Source organism: Pseudophryne corroboree, chromosome 8, assembly GCF_028390025.1.
Source record: "Pseudophryne corroboree isolate aPseCor3 chromosome 8, aPseCor3.hap2, whole genome shotgun sequence".
Lineage (NCBI taxonomy): Eukaryota > Metazoa > Chordata > Amphibia > Anura > Myobatrachidae > Pseudophryne > Pseudophryne corroboree.
The window spans coordinates 418,909,443-418,922,996 of record NC_086451.1 but is presented as its reverse complement, the minus strand read 5'-3'; the positions used below and the strand labels follow the sequence as shown (position 1 = coordinate 418,922,996).

Genomic DNA, 13,554 nt, shown 5'->3' with positions numbered 1-13,554 from the left:
TTTATAGAATACGAATCTCGCGAGAATCCGACCGCGGGATGATGACGTTCGGGCGCGCTCAGGTTAACCGAGCAAGGCGGGAGGATCCGAGTTGCTCGGACCCGTGGAAAAAAAGGTGAAGTTCGGGGGGGTTCGGATCCCGAGGATCCGAACCCGCTCATCACTAATCATTACATGCAAAGTGAGATATTTCCAGCCTTTATTTGTTATAATTTTGATGATTGTAGTTTACAGTTTAAGATAACCCCAAATCCAAAATCTCAGAAAATTATATTATTACATAAAATCAATAAAAAAAGGATTTTAAATACAGAAATGTCGGCCCTCTGAAAAGTCTAATCATGCATATGTATGTACTCAATACTTGGTTTGGGCCCCTTCTGCATGAATTACTGCCTCAATGCGGCGTTGCGTGGATTCTATCAGCCTGTGGCACTGCTGAGGTGTTAAGGAAGACCAGGATGCTTCAATAGTGGCCTTCAGCTCTTCTGCATTGTTTGGTCTCATGTCTAATCTTTCTCTTGGCAATGCCCCATAGAGAGCCTGGAGAGGATTGTCAGGAAAAGGCCATTCAGAACTGTGGGGGAGCGTCACAAGGAGTGGACTGAGGCTGGAGTGCATCAAAAGCCACCACACACAGACGGATCCTGGGCATGGGCTTCAAATGTCGTATTCCTCTTGTCAAGCCACTCCTGAACAACAAACAATGGCCCTTATTCCGAGTTGTTCGCTTGCTAGCTGCTTTTAGCAGCATTGCACACGCTAGGCCGCCGCCCTCTGGGAGTGTATCTTAGCTTAGCAGAATAGCGAACGAAAGATTAGCAGAACTGCTACTAAATATTTAGTTGCAGTTTCTGAGTAGCTGCAGACCTACTCACAGATTGCGATCAGCTCAGTCCGTTTAGTTCCTGGTTTGACGTCACAAACACGCCCTGCGTTCGGCCAGCCACTCCCTCGTTTCTCCAGACACTCCCGCGTTTTTCCCTGACACGCCTGCGTTTTTTAGCACACTCCCGGAAAACGCTCAGTTACCACCCAGAAACGCCCCTTTCCTGTCAATCATTCACCGATCAGCAGTGCGACTTAAAAGTGCCGCAGGCTCCACAGCAGAACTGCTACGTTTTTAGTTAAATAACTAAGCGCATGCACCCTGCGTGCCTTGCGCATGCGCAATTAGCAACAAATCGCAGCATAGCGAAAATCGGCAACGAGCGAACATCTCGGAATGACCCCCAATGTCAGAAGCGTCTTACCTTCGCTAAAGAAAAAAGAACTGGTCTGTTGCTCAGTGGTCCAAAGTCCTCTTTTTTGCATATCATTTGGCAACCAAGGTCCCATAGTATGGATGAAGAATGATGAGGCACAAAATCCAAGATGCTTGAAGTTCAGTGTGAAGTTTCCACCGTCTGTGTTGATTTGGGGAGCCATGTCATCTGCTGGTGTTGGTCCACTGTGCTTTATTAAGTCCAGAGTCCTCAGTCAATGCAGCCATCTACCAGGACATTTTTGAGCACTTCATGCTTCCTTCAGCAGACAAGCTTTATGGAGATGCTGACATAATTTTCGAGCAGGACTTGGCACCTGCCCACACTGCTAAAAGTACCAAAACCTGGTTTAATGACCGTCGGATTACTGTGCTGGATTGGCAAGCAAACTCGCCTGACCTGAACCCAATAGAGAATCTATAGGGCATTGCCAAAAGTAAGATGAGAGACATGAGACCGAACAATGCAGAAGAGCTGAAGGCCGCTATTGAAGCATCCTGGTCTTCCATAACACCTCAGCAGTGCCACAGTCTGATAGAATCCACGCAACGCCGCATTGAGGCAGTAATTCATGCAAAAGGGGCCCAAACCAAGTACTGAGTACATATGCATGATTTTGCTTTTCAGAGGGCCGACACTTTATTGATTTTATGTAATATTCAAATTTTCTGAGATTTTGGATTTGGGGTTATCTTAAGCTGTAAGCCACAATCATCAAAATTCTAACAAATAAAGGCTATCTCACTTTCCATGTAATGAGTCTATATAATATATCAGTTTCACCCTTTAAGTTGAATTACTGAAATAAATGAACTCTTGCACAATATTCTAATTTTGAGTTTCACCTGTGTGTGTGTGTGTGTGTGTATATATATATATATATATATATATAAATTAAGAATCCCAAATTGATTTCTCACAAATATTTAAAATGCCCGCTCTAATATATATTGCAGACGCCAGGCGCATCTTATTACCATATACGATAAAAGTGCGCTGTACATCGCAAAACACTGTATCCCATAAGAGAAAACAATACACCCACACATTATCTGAGTTCCAAAGCTCATTGAAGTATATATTTGCTATTAAAAGGATATGGATTCAATATATATTACAAAGTACAGTATACCTATAGTTACATGAATACAACTCACACAGTAAGCAGTTAAAACATAGTTACATACAGTTACATGCCAGCGATACAATACCATTATCCTTAAGTTATATAAATTCATCTTTCCATATCACTCTCTCTCTCTGTAATATAATGCTGGGAGACCTTACAGCAACTCTGAGACCAAAACAGGAACTGATCTGCCAGCAAGTCCATCATCGTCTCAGACCTTACAGCCACTCTGAGACCAAAACATGAACTACCTTCCTGTGTGACCAGCAAAATGTGTTAACTAGTTTCTGGGGGAGGGGACTCTCTCTCATTCATGATGAGTCACTAGTTTCTTTGTATATGCTGAACAGGCTCAGCCTTGGGGATGTCCAAAGGGGCTGGCCTGAGTTTCCTGTTCATTACCTGTTTTGGAATATCTATTGTTCTAATAAAAGTGATTTTAGCTTTTATACATTTAATCATAATTCCGTGTTGCAATGTACTACAACTTAATAACAAGTGTCAAATTAATCTACACATTAAGCTGGTTATTTTAATGGTAAATGTGACAGGTCTATCTTGCTTCGTTCAAATAATACACATTCATGACATTAATTCATTAGATAATTTTAAATCATCATGATGTCTGGCGCTTGATATTATTATAATTATGTACTGTATGAAATAAGTGTCAAATCCATCTCTGTGGCATGTCCGTGTAAATGCATGTGTTACCATATATTGCTGTGCTCGCTGCGCGTATTTGCAAGTATAGCGACTTATGTGTGTGTAGTTTGTATGTTCTCTTTATGTAATATTTTTTTGACTTCGACAGTCCACTCTCTGGCAGTGAACAATAACTGCCATCAATTATTAACATAAGAAAAAAAATATTTCATACAATAATCGGTGACCCAGACACAAGTATGTATTCATTTCGCAAATCAGACACTTGACTATATTTGGGGAAGACAGGGAGGAGGACGAGATATCCTCTATATGCACTCAGCGGTCACGGGACCACTGGTTGGGTATGGGACAACATTCAACCTATAGAGTATGCTGGGACAGTGCTTTGGCCTATAATGTCTGACTTGCGACGAACATTTCACACATACATGTACCTACGTCCTTGTACACTGATGTTTGGATTCGATTGAGGTTCTGCTGGGTAGATGAAGAAGGCACAAACAAATCGTGAAAGTGACATATAAAATTTTCATGATCTACATATTCCTATCATTTTCTGAACATTGTTTCCATTTTTGGAACGTATGCTAGGTCTGTTTAATCATTGAACAAGGGTTATAAATAGTGTCCTTCCTAAATAACGTAAACCTTCAGAGTTCGGTGAGAGCCACTCATAAACCTTTATTCCACATATATTAATGAGCTCTTTATCTGCAATGTGTGAATAGCCATTGTCTGACTGTTCCTGATTACCTCTGAACTTCATAACTACTAGACCTTTGATTTTTCTCTGATGTTAACAAACTGATCGGCTAATCCTGGGATCCTATAAGGAAATCACTTCTTCCTACAGAACCAGTTCCAGTCCCACACTCGACTCCTCATATAAAAAAACCCTCGCAAAAATAGAATATCCTGAAAGAAAATGTTTGTCAGCGGGAAAGAGAGAAAAGAGAAATAGAACAAAACAACTCTTGTTCATAACAAATCAATTACAATGACTGTTCTTTCTGCAATCCTTTAGTACGCTCAGGTAGTGTTCAACAGTGCCGCCTCTCAGTCTTCACGGAACAGAGTCTCTGGTGATACTTTTGCGATCTCTTTGCCTTGCTCTTTGAATACACAGTTCACTTGGAACACAAAGTTCACTTTGCTCTCCACCTTGCTCTTTGAACACACAGTTCACTTGGAACACACAGTTACCAAACTACACAAACTCGATGAATGTGAGCAATAAACTACTTTGTCACGAGTTCTCTCCGGGTCAGCGACCTTCTTGCAGTGGGACGAGTGGACCCAAATCTCTCTTTCGGCGACCTTAAGTGCTGTCAACAAATCTTGGTATGGTCCTTCTCACCTGTCTATTAGGCAACCTGAGCGTAAGGGCAATCACACAGTCTCTTGGTTCATAATCAAGACAATTAGCATTTGGCATACCAGCAATCAACAGTTTCAAGTTCTTTTGTCAAGTTCTCAAATGCTGGCTCATCTCAATAAAGTACTTTACAGTCACCTCATTGGTGTATTTCTGATCATCGTGCGGATCAATCATGACATGAGGTTGTCTCCCACAAACAACCCAAAAAGACACAAATACCAAAACAAAAACAAATTTCGAAGAGGGTGATTCGTCGAGTGAAGATCTGGGAGTGGTTCCGAAGCTACATGATACTAGTGGCAGTATCTATGAGCTCAATAGTACAATTTCAAGCTTTGCTCCTACTTCTAGGGGTACCATTATCTACACACAAATTTCTGCACAATTTTTCTTTGCGGTAAACACAGCAGCATCCGTGGTGGCAGGAAATGCCTCTACCCAGTTTGAGAAAACATCAGTGCACACCAATACATAACAATAATTCCTAAAGGGTGTTAACTGTACGAAGTCGATTTGTATTTCCTGCAAAGATCCGTCTGCAGGAGGGATATGGGATGGCTCTGTTGGTATTGCTTTACCAATATTCTTCCTCAAGCAAGTAAGACAGGTCATTGCTCTCTTTACCTGCATGAGAATAGAATCCTGGTGCACACCAGTAGGCTCTCATCAGCCTGCACCTACCCTCTTTGCCTAGATGAGTCAGACCGTGTGCCACCTCAGCTAGACTTGGAAGGTATGCTCTGGGGGCTACTGGCTTACCGTGTCCACCTGCCCACAGTCCTGAGGACTCCTGGCCATACCCCTTTGTCCTCCAGACTGCCTCTTCCTGCAGGGAACACAAATTTTTGTATCTTAATTTAACTATCGTGTGTTTGCAATGTAGAGTACCATGAGCATAACTCAAAAAGAAAAAAAAAGAAAAAAGAAACCTCTCTAGAGGAGAGAAAGAAGAAGAAAATGAAAAAGAAAATGTCAGGTTTGCCATTCACCAACAGGCATATCAGTGTCTATACAAAATTTCCCTTCACCAGTATTCCCATTCTCCACCCTTTGTGCATGACAAGGCACACTGCAGTAATACTGGTGTCATCGTGCTGTTGAGACATACTGGGTTCGGGCAGAACTCTGAAGGACCTAGGCATGTGGAGTTTGAACTGTACTTGGGTCCATGTATTGTACCACCCTGTGTGAACACAAAAGATGAAGAGGAAACTGTAGAGAAACAGAATAGAGGTTGGTGACAGATGAGTTTGTAGAGGTGCAGAAGACTTTATAAAAATTTGACAACTGGATTGGGCACTACAGGGAAGTGATTCTCTACTTGGTCTACCCCCTTAAAAAAAAATCTGTGTGTCTTATCTCTACTGGGACTATCCCAGCCATCAATCCAGTGTCCTGTCCATCCTACGTTCATAGGGAACCCGGTATCTGTGAGTTAATTTTCTCTACCTGTGATGGACATGCATCTAGGAGGCACCACTGATTTTATTATCCACATTTCATTTATCGTTGCCGCACGGAGCAGAGGGGACGAGACGATCCATGAAAGAACTGGTCACGTGACCCGGACATTCAGAGAGCGCGCTCGTAACTAAGCAACCGCAGGACGAGGAACGGAGGAAGAAGTCGGTGTCGGAACTCGGGTCATCATCGGGAAAAGACAACAGGTGAGTGTCCGTATGAGGCGGGGTTAGCCTGGTGAGCAGCTCCGTAGAGCGCCCCCCGGACTCCCTTGCCTCAGACAGGCTGCTCAATCGAACCGACTGGCGCACGGGGAACGTCCGAAGCAGGACGCACCACGGACAGCCAGGGTGAGAGGAGGAAGCCAGTCCGGAGGAAACCACTGTGTCTGTGTACCATATGAATGAACATTGAGTGCTCCACACCGTGAAGACTCAAGTACCTTTTACAGTATTACTGCAGAAGCAATTGAGTACTCAAAAGACTGTACCAAGTAGAATCTGGTGAAACTTGCATGCGGGACGCCGCATTAAGAAAGGGTGACATTGAGAAATGATATGGACAATACTGGACTAAATTTCCTAAATAAACGGAGCTTAGCACTTTAAGAAATACAGTTGCCACATAATTATTTCATCCACGATCTGGTATATATATACTATACTTTATAAATTACACTGGTCAACTATAAAAGCTATTGTCTCATATATCACCTTCCTGTGTAGGTTATATTGTACCTAAAACCATACAGACAATTAGTGATAACAAATTGAGGGGTAAGCACATTACAATCACCAGGATTGAGCGCAGCACAAATTTGTATTTTATGCATCTAGAACAGCAAAATGTAACATTAGTAAGTTGCATTTATTCTGTTCTTCCGATTAGCCGAATCTGTGTTTTCTATATGGCTTATGATTCCTTACTATATGTCCCTTGGTCCCATCTATGTGTTTAATAATGTGGCTTGTGTTTTCTGTCTAGGGGATCTATATTGACTATGTGTCCTACTACTCCTACAATCTCTGGCAAAATGCCCTTCCTTCCTACAAGTGTAACATATTATTGACCATTAGGGATCTGGGGTTTGGACTGATGGGTTTTTCCTGTATGTGCCAGTATACTTACCGTCCTCAACCTCTCCACCTGTTGGTCTCTGCGCCTAACACTATTCTTGTGATGTTCAATAGCACACTATCTAAGATTAGCTACTGTGACCTTTCCAATTTTGCAAAGTCTGCACCCTGACACTCAATGCCTTATTGAGCCCGTCCATTTGCACAGAGACAGCCACCTCCCATTTGCCGAATTAGTGTTTACCAGTGGTCTTATCCAGATGGAGAGTTTTCTATTTCTGCAAAAGACAAAAACAAAAAAAAGTTTAACAAGCTTCTAGGTCATGCGAAGTATTTCATTCAATCCTTCTCATCCCGTATTAAGGGTCTGTACATGGTCTAACAAACATTTCCAAGCTCACCTTGACTAGGGGCATTACTAGGAACGAATACTTCTTATATGGTAACTGAAAGAAATACCCTGGGGTTACCTTGTCTCTGTCCGCTTTCCTACTGGCAAATACTAATGTGCGGGCAGGTTTTTTTTTCTCCATTCTGATGTTACTTTCTTGATTTTTTTATTTTATTTTTATTTTTGGGTTTTACTATATATGTACACGAATGATACCATACTTACCTGTTCCACTGGTCTCAGCCACTTCCCCCACAGGCTACTGCTCTTCTTTTACCGGTTGGATACTCCTCTGGGTGCATGAGAAATGGTTGAAAACGATCATGTCACCTTCTCCTCCTAAATAAAACTTCAACATTTATTAGTACATATATAGGTTACAGTCATATTTTTCATATTTTTATTATTTTCTATAGTTTGTATGCTGGCCGTAACTGCTTCCACATCTACATAAGGCGGTGTACTTGCATTCTCTTTTTTTTTTCTTCCTACTTATTTATTGTTGCTACAAGTTCAAACAGTTCTTATATTTCCATTCTTGTCTTATATGACTTTGGTTAAACATACCACCTGCAATACCTTAGGATCAAACTCACCAACCCCTCTTGCTGTCACAGGTTTAAACACTTTGTATGTTTGACCCTTTGTTTTCAGGATTTTATCAGACATATTCTAATCCTTAAGTTCTGCAATACCTCTGGTTCAAAGCTCTCCACTTTAGGGAATGGTACCCTATCTTTGTCAGTCATACATACCCATTCATTGCAAAAAGCCTCCGTGTGTGAACCATACTTTTCACACATAATAAACCTCGCTGACCCCCTGGGCCGCGGCACCTCAACCTGAACCCTATTTACCAAACGCCCACTACTTGTGCAATTGGATTCCAGCGCGGACTTTTTGCCAATAAACGCAATCCCCAATGCACACCGCAGATAGACGGTGAAAGACACCTAGCGCTTTCACTCGCTCACACCCACGTTGGCCAGTACTACCATACACTGTCGATAGCGAAGGCAATGTACCCAACCTAGGGCCCTATCTGACCTATATTTACTGGAAGTTTTTAGGAATAACTTACCCTTTCCAGTAAATATACACCGCTGGAGATTTTCCTGAGAGAGACCAGCGAAAACTCCCTATAACCTTATACACAAATCACACTTGCGTATGCTCTATACAGCGCTAATGGTACCGCGATTTTACGCAAAAGCTCGTAAAGGGGTATCCAGTTGCGATATATATATCGCACCCACAAATGCGCGGTCCAATCGCACAGCATATAGTTACTTGTTACTTATCTGCCGTACGACCACGGGTCGTTGTACAAACTGGGACCCTCAGTCCGGAGCTTAATACCAAAAAAACCTTTTTACTTCAATACTTCGCAATACAATGCACTATCACGCTCCTCTACAAATCACCTCACGATTTGCGTATTTCAATCTATATTAACGTGAGTCAGCCACTTCACGCCACCAAGCCTCCTCTTACTTGATGTACCACGGGACCCGACTTCCGGGGTTCAGTTCCACTCACTCCTACGTTCGCTCTCTCAAGCACACTTTGTCTTTTCTGTACAGAAAATTTGGATTAATTCAGGTTGGCAGCTTTACCCCAGAGGCAATACAGTTTTTAAACTAAATTTAGAGTAACCTGCTTTTGAAATCTGATAGTTATGTGCTATTGTATTAAATGTCTACTATCCCACCTTTGAACTAAACAACATTATTGTATAATTTGTACTTAGCTCCCGCATTCTTACGCACTTTGTGCAAACACGTGACCGTGCGTGTCTCTTACGCTGCGTGTGCAGTCCTTTACTTTGTCCGAGACACGTGTACAAAACCCTGCGTCTGCAATAAAACAAATCACACAGCTTCTACAAATGTGAGCAATCCTAACTACTATTGCCCACTAGACACAACTTGTTCTGTATAAACTTTTATGCAGACCTGCGTTTGTGTCTTTATACTTACTTCCTTAAACATTTATTTTAGTTTTAACTATATAGCAACAAATGAATCCTATTTCACACAGATCTATAATGACTGCAATAATCAATAATTTAAATGATATGATTCAGATTGGATAGCTATCCTGCAGAACATACACTGATATAAATATACACATAATTATAATAATATTATATATATGTACCATTCACTGGTCTCCTATGAGATTCATTTACCCATTCAGTGCTTCTAATTTGCATATCAACAGAGGTTCATATGCCTGTTCAAGAGGGTAGTGGGACAGGTTAATTAACATTTAAATGGCTATCCTAAACTAGCAAGCAGATTTTAACTAAATCCTAGAGGTAAAAGAAAAAAAAACTTTTTTTTTTTAATCTGTGTGTAATTCTTACATCAAGTATTCATCTCTTAACTCTCACTAGGCCCATCTGAAACTATTTGTAATTGACTATGGCATGGGTTAAATAAATGCATTGGTGACTCATAAATGGTGTTTGATGTGACCAAGGAAAGCTGATTATTCTGAGCAGTGAAAATCAGCCATTTAGAAAAAATGACCTTCCCAAAATGGCCACTGCTCCTCCCCCTTCCACATCCATGAGGGTTACACAAAATGGTGGACAGGCCATGTGGTTAGTCCAAAATGGAGGACAGACCATGCGGCTTCCTTTGTCACAAAGAAATCACACACCATACAAGCACCAGAAGTTATTTTAGGCCTGAGTTAAAAATTAAAACTATATCAAGGCTATGCAACAACTTTTAAATATACTTTTAAACCTATTTAAACAGATAAACAATCCAATCTGAATCAAACACAATATGACTTATTTGAACCTTGTTTTGCAACAATAAAAATACATTTTAGCATCTTAAATATTATGAGAAACGCATTGTCCCTTGAATTTCATATCAGCGTCTTACTAATAACACAACAATACACACGGATATGATGATTTTCTCAGCTTTTATGATGCGTCCATCACAAGCTGATCGACCACAGCGTCGCGTTTATAATGTACAGTGCATCATTAAGAACGTGATATCGTGGACCAGCCCCATCTAAGAATGCCAAATTGATTTCTCACAAATATTTAAAATGCCCGCTCTAATATATATTGCAGACGCCAGGCGCATCTTATTACCATATACGATAAAAGTGCGCTGTACATCGCAAAACACTGTATCCCATAAGAGAAAACAATACACCCACACATTATCTGAGTTCCAAAGCTCATTGAAGTATATATTTGATATTAAAAGGATATGGATTCAATATATATTACAAAGTACAGTATACCTATAGTTACATGAATACAACTCACACAGTAAGCAGTTAAAACATAGTTACATACAATTACATACAGTTACACGCCAGCGATACAATACCATTATCCTTAAGTTATATAAATTCGTCTTTCCATATCACTCTCTCTCTCTGTGTAATGTAATGCTGGGACTCCATCGCCCTCTGAGACCTTACAGCAACTCTGAGACCAAAACAGGAACTGATCTGCCAGCAAGTCCATCATCGTCTCAGACCTTACAGCCACTCTGAGACCAAAACAGGAACTACCTTCCTGTGTGACCAGCAAAATGTGTTAACTAGTTTCTGGGGGAGGGGACTCTCTCTCATTCATGATGAGTCACTAGTTTCTTTGTATATGCTGAACAGGCTCAGCCTTGGGGATGTCCAAAGGGGCTGGCCTGAGTTTCCTGTTCATTACCTGTTTTGGAATATCTATCGTTCTAATAAAAGTGATTTTAGCTTTTATACATTTAATCATAATTCCGTGTTGCAATGTACTACAACTTAATAACAAGTATCAACTTAATCTTCACATTAAGCTGGTTGTTTTAATAGTAAATATGACAGGTCTATCTTGCTTCGTTCAAATAATACACATTCATGACATTAATTCATTAGATAATTTTAAATCATCATGATGTCTGGCGCTTGATATTATTATAATTATGTACTGTATGAAATAAGTGTTGAATCCATCTCTGTGGCATGTCCGTGTAAATGCGTGTGTTACCATATATTGCTGTGCTCGCTGCGCGTATTTGCAAGTATAGCGACTTATGTGTGTGTAGTTTGTATGTACTCTTTATGTAATATTTTTTTTACTTCGACAATATATATATATATAGTAAGTAGGCCAAATTCAGCAGTCCAAGACGGGGGTGAGCTGGCATAGTCAGGTCCCAATTACTAGTATATACACACACACACACACACACACACACACACACACACACACACATGCACACACTCCATTATAAAAAGTAAGCGAGTACCGTATGACACATACACACAAAGAAACACAGCCACTGTCACTCTGCCCTGTCCTATATCCATATATTATTCTGATTCATTCTCAAGCATGGTCCTCTCATTTCAGATATTGATTTTTGTATGTGAGGGATTTATGCACCACACCCATTTTCAATATTCTCTTGTCAGTATTACTTGTCACAGCACCCCGCCCCTGCCTGTGCTCAGATACACCAACCTGACACAGATGGGCGGTCATGACGTGGTTTTTACTTCAACTGCTACCACACCTAGTATTGAATGGAGCTTCAGCAATCGCCAGATCTGTAAATCGCAGTTATCACCTACATGTAGCATGGGCCATTCCTGGCACGTGACTTCGTAAGAACACATAGGTACACTGATACATTTTTAGGATTTATTGAGAAATATCTCCAGAGTTAAAGTATACAGAAAAATAGGAGTAAATAAGCAAAACACACAATTCTGAAAATGCACCGTGAATAGTAAATAAAAAGAGAAAGAAAAACCTTATACATCCTTACGCTGAGGTCAAGTCTGAGTGGAGTGATCCCACTGAAAGCAGAAAGATGAAGCACACCTAGCCTGAAAGCTCTGCCCTGTAGATTGTAAGCTTGCAAACAGGGCCCTCCTACCTCTATGACTGTTTATTACCCAATTTCCTTTCATAATTGTTTCCAATTGTAAAGCAAACTGTTAATAAATAAATATTACCTTATTTCTACTCATTATTTAATATATATATATATATATATATATATATATAAAACATTTTAATACCATTGAAGATGAGAAAATGCTTCACTGAAGGAACAAAATACTTTTTCATTGATGATGGGGAGATATATCAAGGCAAAGTACCAACTAATCAGCTGCTGTTGTTTTACAGGCTGTGTTTGAAAAGCGTCAAGTGCTCATTGGTTGATACTTTCTCTCCACTTTCTCTCTCTAAGGCTTGAGACATCTCCCTCATTATTTGGTTTTCGCCAACTCATATTGGAGATAACAGAACAAGGATGTTACATGTCCAATGCTTTATATGGGGAAACTTTTACAGTACTGTATCTGAGACTTAATATGTGGGGCCGGATCTTATGATGCCCGAGTTTGGCAGCCATGCAGGATGCCGGCCAAACTGTGACTTTTTTTTTAAAGGGGCAATGACTTACAAGAGAAAACCATGCATTGTGAGTGATTGCCCCTTTGAAAAAACGTCCGAGTTCAGCCGGCATCCCGCACAGCCGCCTTACTTAGTTAGGCGACCATCACTACATCTGGCCTGTGGAATCTTCGTGTTGGTGAGGGCTCCTCACTGTGATAGAAGTGCTATTGCAGGCACAGACTCCTTTGTATAAGCCCTATCTTCATTGAACAATTTTTTGTTTTTCTGTACAGGTTTTTACCATATTTGAAATGGCCTCCGAGTACATATGTTGTACAAGTTGCACAATGTGTCACTAGGTGGAATCGGACTGTCCAGTGCCAGTATACCGGTCATTCCATTTTAATTAGCTGTTACAACAGGTTATTTTAACTCATACGGAGATTCCATGTATTACTCCATCTTTCCACACACCTGTGGACTTGTCTCCTGTCCATTTACCTGTCCGGACTATCTATAGTGTTACTAGAGGGCTCATTTGGGTGTGGTATAATAGATCTACAATGTCTAGGTAGGCAGTTAATAGGTCGGTAACATATGGTCGACATGCGTTAGGTCAACAGGTACAAACGTCGACAGATATAAGGTCGACAGTGGTTAAGGTCGACAGGTACAAAACGTTGACATGGTGAAACAGTCGACATGACATGACAATGGTTGACACAAGTTGTTTTTTTAGACCAATTCTTGTATATTTCATGTTTTGTGACCACCATCGGTGCAATTGTATACCTTCGCTCGCCACGTT

At 40.8% G+C, this 13,554-nt stretch overlaps 1 protein-coding gene across 2 annotated transcripts in view; it reads left to right on the top strand.

Annotated features, from left to right (window-relative positions):
• Positions 1 to 13,554, top strand: part of LOC134949402 (leucine-rich repeat and fibronectin type III domain-containing protein 1-like) — a 288,643-nt gene that overhangs the window by 176,887 nt on the left and 98,202 nt on the right. The window lies entirely within an intron of this gene.